The 6311-nt window shown below is 35.0% G+C and overlaps 1 long non-coding RNA gene across 2 annotated transcripts; it reads right to left on the reverse strand.

The window, feature by feature from the left end:
• Window positions 1-426: 426 nt before the first annotated feature.
• Window positions 427-4850, reverse strand: LOC137396531 (uncharacterized). Of its 2 annotated transcripts, XR_010978573.1 has the most exons (4): window positions 4713-4850; window positions 3568-3728; window positions 2537-2671; window positions 427-1124 (listed from the first exon to the last, which is right to left on the reverse strand). It is a non-coding gene; the product is annotated as an uncharacterized lncRNA (long non-coding RNA). The 2 variants fall into 2 exon arrangements; XR_010978572.1 differs by lacking the exon at window positions 4713-4850 and having other exon boundaries at window positions 3568-3839.
• Window positions 4851-6311: the final 1461 nt, after the last annotated feature.

Raw genomic sequence — 6311 nt, forward strand, 5'->3', positions numbered from 1 at the left:
TTTTTTTTCATTATTTTGTTTGTTTTTATATCTGTAATGAAAAATCTATAACATTCTTAATTTGTTTCATTTTAAATAATTATTTGTTATGAAAGGGGGACAACTTCTAAAAATGAATCATGCGTTTTTGTACCATTCTAGCTAGAACGTTAAAACGAGGAAAAGGTTTGCTAACGTTATTACAACGTTGTTACAAAACATTGTTATCGAATGTCCCAGCAATGTTACAGGATTGCTACTTTGAAATGTCTGGGTATAAGCATTCACATAATATTGTCTTCTAATATATTCGGAACAGTATGGCATTTCACCATTATGGAACATTCAGCAGATGATCTGGTGCAAAATTCCTACGACATGGGGAGAATGTTACAGAACATTCCACAAGCAAGCCTTTCATGATGTTGCCTCAAAGATATTAGCTAACATCCCAGGAACGTTTTCGTGCAGAACATTAGTGGGGTGTAACTGTGTAGACAATTTCTAACATTTTGATGTTTCACAGAATGTTCCTCTAATGAATTGCGTACAATGTTACTATAATGTACCGAGCATAACCGTCGACAATATTCTTTCCTTAAGCTATACAACATTCCACCAACATTACGTCTCCGAAGCAACCTAATTTTTCTATAATGTGCCATGCTTAACCTTCACACAACATCTCTTCTCAAGGCTGACGGACATTCAACAAATATTGCACCTTAGATATATACGAAGACTTTTACTAGATTATTCTTAAAATAATCTTTGTGAGCATCTCAATAGTTAGGGCATGGTTCCGAAGCTGTATATTTTGGTACAAACAGTTGCATGATATAATAACAAAAATAATATGAAACACAATAAAAATATAGCTATAAAATGACTAAACTCTATATATATTGTCATCATCAAAACATGGCAGAAAAATACCACAACCTTTACACCAGAATAAATTATATATCAATGATACACAGAGACAAACAAGCAAAACTATGATCATATTTGTGAATAATGCTACAGTCCACCAAATGCTTTACCACATTAGACTAAAGTTTTTCCGGCTCGTCCGTCCTTGGATTGTGGTGGCGAAGGCTGTTCTTTCATCCAACAATTCAGATTACAGTACAATCCTTTAAGCCCTGAAATGTGAAGAAGCATTTATATTAGCAGATGAGAACTGCTAAAAAGTACAGAATACAAACAAAGCGAATATGAGTATAAACTAAATATGGCAACAACCTGTTAACAAAGTAATTATGAACATCGAGGTTGATCTGCCACATCACAGTGTCACTTGCTAGATACATGAAATAGTACCAGCAATACTTTTCTTTTCACTATTTGTGGGCACTCTATAATAAGGTAATATTGTCCACTCATTCAAGTTTTTGGAATCGCGATTCCTCATAATAGGCACAGGTGGATACAAGAGTGCACAACCACCATATTTTCAAAATCATCCTAATCAGCTTTTTATTTAATGGCTTCATAACTGAGCTTCCTATAAGGCTGCAACTTCATATTGGCATATTATGAAAAATGCACAAGCATATCATATTTAGGGTTGCGCTAATAGTAAGTTTCTTCAGAAGCAACTAATGTCCTAGTCGCATTGTTCTTATGCTGAATTATCATTTTAATAATTTGAAATTTAAAAAAGAGTTGTTGTAGAATAGCAATGCGGTAAATTAATTAGTAAATCTCATGTAGCAAAAAACACGAACTTGGACATATCCATTAAAAAATAATAACAAACTGTAAGCTAACAACTCCGCATTAGTCGAGTTAGTTACTTGGAGGTTAACCTTTCTGATGAGACGCTATATGTGCAAACAGCTATATACGCAGGTAAATGAGAAGCACTGCTAATGCTATTGCAGATTGTTCCAAAGCTTTAAGAAACGCCGTGCAGATATTTAATGAAAAATTAAACGATAAGATTTTGTAAGTTTTAGTTGATCTAGAAGTATGCGAGCAGCCTGCCTTTTCAATTTCCTTTATAAGCTTGTTGGAATTAGCGCGTACACTCTTTTAAAAATACATAGTCAATCGGCTATTGTTGCCTCTTACATATTGTCAAATCCTTCAATCATACCTATCTTATATCACAATCAAATAGCTGAAAATCATGTCATAAAAAGAGAAAAAGAAATTACATCGCACTACTAGCTCTAAGTTGACATTTTGGTAAAAGGCAGCACGATTCTCAACCTAACATGCTTATCACAAGTTATACATAATCTAAAACAATGCAAACTTTCAAGAGTTGCTTTCTTAATTATGTACACGTGCACACAACTCTTAGATTTCCATATTTTCTCTGCTTAAAATTCTGATGTGCTAGGTAGTTAGTGTTGAAATGTGCTTCCAATCTGCCAAAAAAATCTACGTTTTGTACTACAGCATTTCTAAATTTGAAACTAATTTTTCCAACTTTCAATAACAAAAATCACAGTTAAAGGGAGGGTAACTATAGATCTATCGTAAATTCAAGAGTACAAGTCGAGATCTGAAGTTTGGTTCGAAAATCCTGGTTTTGACATGTACATACCGTGACCTCTTCCATGGCCCAAATCTTTTATTCGCTAATAGTTCAATCGGGATCAGAGGCGGGCAATGCGTAGCTGAAGAAATGGCATTCAAAACACCATCAGTAAGGACGCCTTTTTTGGCGCCGTCGGGAATACTACAATTAACAAAAGCCTGAGAGTAGCATGTTATAGTGAAGATCACAGAGAACAAAAAACAAGCACTTAACCAACGTACTGGTTCACCTCAATACAAGAACAAAACCGCTACCTCGGATAATAGGTATTCAACAGAGTAGCAATGCCGCAAGACAGATTTCTGTCAGAAATCGTGATTCATGTACAAAAAAGTGTGAATGCCCAATAGTGGATGTGTCAAATGGATTACTGAAGTGTGGCCTTGTAGGCAGATACTACAAAAACCAACATCAAATTCAAAACATATCACGTAATTCCAGAAGAGAATCCTAGTGATGACATTTCGAATGGTGAATAATGGGGACCTGGTGTTCCAATCAGCTCACATTGAGTAGGATTACTGGTATTTCACTATTTTATAAATAAATTCCTATATGTGATATCATGTAATTTTGATTTGCAACGGTTTTTTGAAGTTGAATTTTACTAGAAATCGTGCCATGAATTACATTACCGTCATATTTTTGTGCAGACACCGCAGCAATACTATTTAAATTCATGGAAGAAACGAAGTCACTGTTGGGATTCAAACACAAATGCTCTATGGTAACATCTTCCAGCGCAGCGAGCTGGAAGCTTGTAGGTGTAGCATAAATACACACTGGTCAGTGCGCGAGGCGACATTGCAGTAGAAGGACTGGTCTTATGTACTGAATATTATATGGTATGTTTATCGAATTTGATATGGTTGTCACGACGTTAAGGGCTTAGGGCACAAATAAACAAACTTTCCATGTAGCTGAATTAAAGCATATTGATAACATATTAGTAAGCCTACAACATGTATAATAAAAACACAGACATGGAAAATTTGCAATAGTGATGGAAAAATGCAAGAAATATGTCTAGATCTCACCTCTCCCACATTTATTGATACCGATTCAATTGGTTATGGAGAATTTACTGTTGAGCCGAACCGGTGTATGGTTGGCAAATTGACCATAGTAGTGGTGATTGACTAGATAGCGATTAGACGATTAGTTGCAAGGATAATGGCCAGATCTTGTGAGATTCATTCTAAAAAATCGCAAACAAACCACATTAGAGATCTTGCAAACAACAAATCGATAAACTATCTATATGGTAAGAATCTAATGGTTATGGACTTGGACTGAGATTGAACCGATAACCTTGTAGTTGCTACCCCTAAATCTGGCCACTAAAAACTGCTGGTTGGTCACTACTAATATTGCTCAACATTTTCCAACTGAATAACAAGTTTAGTAGCTCAGTGACTAACAAACATGTCTTTACTCATTTGATATATGCGTATAGATCTTCATCTTTATGAAATTTTGGAGACAAAAATAATGGCAAAGAAAGAATTCTTCAAATTAAGTTTAGGAAATGGCGTTCAAACTTGTATCAGAGTTTGTCACATCAGAGTTGTCTTCTCTATTTTATGGCAGTCAAAAACTATTAATGATTCACCATTACTCCGTTTGTACACAACACACAGTCACTCGCAATGAGATTTATTATCAACAATGCCTCTGAAGTAGGTAATGAAATCAAAAGATACATGCTACTACTCAGTAACATGCTTTACAAATTTTTCTACGCATATATGGCTTCAAAGCCATTTCAATTATATTAGCAAAAGCTCGCTCAACCAGCAAAAGTGTTTTTATCAGTTATTAAGACATTCGATAACATCGCTGTGATACATGAAAAAAATCATATTAAAAGTTGTACTTCTCTTAAAGCACAGAGGTACAGTTAAAGAACGAAAGCAATATGTAACCCTTTTAGTGCCATAGGCCTACTCTTTTTGATGAATTCCTGTTTACAGAAGCGTGACATTTTAAAGACAAATTATATCCATTCTATGACTCGCAAATGCTTTTCAAGCTGTTTTCCAACGTCAAACGCATCCAAGAACGATAATCCACTGCAGTTTACCACCATGGAGTGCAATTATTTAGAAACACAGTCTTTAACACTCGGTTTTATTTACGGAGAAAAACTTGAATTTGTACCAATGCAAAAAACTTTACTCACCGGCAATAACGATCGCAAAGAGCGTCAATATCATTTATTACTATATTGTGAATTTTATTGCAAGTATTGCAGATGAGTTAAGCATCGTTAAATCATTAATTAAACTACAACAACTGGAATAATAAATCAGTATGGCGGATATTTCCTCCTCCTAGTTTTGCCTTGTCCGATATTTTCAGGCATAATACGATGTAAATGCATACCTTCGAAATCTTTCGAAGGAGTACGATGCGGATTTTTAGCTTTCCGACGCATCGAACTTCATAAATTCCGAAAAGTTATAACTAAATTCTATGTATATGCCCACAAACATTCTCGGTTGATATTTTGGTTCATTATACAGTAATACAAAAACGCGTTTAATCTCTCTGTAAAGATTTAATAGACGTAAACTGACAAAACGTCGTAAAACCACGGTTATGGAAGACCAAGCGAGTCATACTTAACGCCGAATACCTGTTGGAGATTCCGACAAGTTGGTGATTTTTTCTGAAACTACCGATGTGATTACCGCTGCCTATACTCATGATGATGTGTTAAAACTGCTAAAAGAGTTCTGAATAAATATCGCCGAGTGATTTATTCACTACTAATGGACGTGCTTTGACGCTATTTGGTAAGAAACCTCAAATTGTTGATCAGTTACAAAACTGCCTTACACAAAGCCACTGCACACTCGCAGACCTGCGAAAATGGTGCCCGAAGGGTTGAAATCAACTTGATATCGAATAATGAATACCATATTTGCTTTGTGGTGACCGATTTAACTCATGCACTACTATAAGCCCCTCTGTGGGGCTTACAGACAATTTAAATCAGACGGAAGCCCCTCACTGGAGCTTTTTTATATTATGTGGTTTGGTTCTCTTTTTGTAGCTACAAGTGAATGGATTCAAATTTTCTTGGTTTAAATGCTTAGTATGGAGACTATTGTAGTGTGTGCTCATGTGAAACTGACAGTAAAGGATTCTTATAAGTATTATATATATATATATAGCATTTGTATTCATTTCATGTGAAACGTTAATTGCGGATGATTCCCAACATCGATAAGCACAAAAGCTCTGAAACGCGCTCGTAGAGAGCATAAGAATTTCATCGCATCTGACGAAGACTTGCCTTGTTTAGCCTGACCCATTTTGTGAGCAGCTGTTTGTATGGCTTTTTGTTGATACAAATTAATTATGTTCAACCTAAAATGAATTACGTAGTGAATAAGTTGAAGACTCTTTTATGAGAAAGAGATTTTGAGGTGATTTTTTTTGAGCAGTACATCATGTTTATGTTACACAACTATTTATTGTACTGACTGAAAAGAAAAACGAAGTTGCAAGTTGTCAGTCAAGACTCAATAATCATTTTTTATTTACAGAATGAAACTTTGTTGAGTCCAAAAATAATCCATCAGACAACAAGCAAAGCAACCTTTTCACTTCTAACATTCCTTGCAAAAAAACATAATTTTCAGTGATTTGTCTGCTAATATGTTACACAATTCTAAGAAAATTTATCTTTGCCAAAATTATTTAAGCATCGCCAAGTGGAAGCAACTTTATGCGGATCCATGGTCTATTCTAGCAAATACATGTAGACTAATTA

The sequence above is a fragment of the Watersipora subatra genome, chromosome 5 (genome assembly GCF_963576615.1).
Source record: "Watersipora subatra chromosome 5, tzWatSuba1.1, whole genome shotgun sequence".
NCBI lineage: Eukaryota > Metazoa > Bryozoa > Gymnolaemata > Cheilostomatida > Watersiporidae > Watersipora > Watersipora subatra.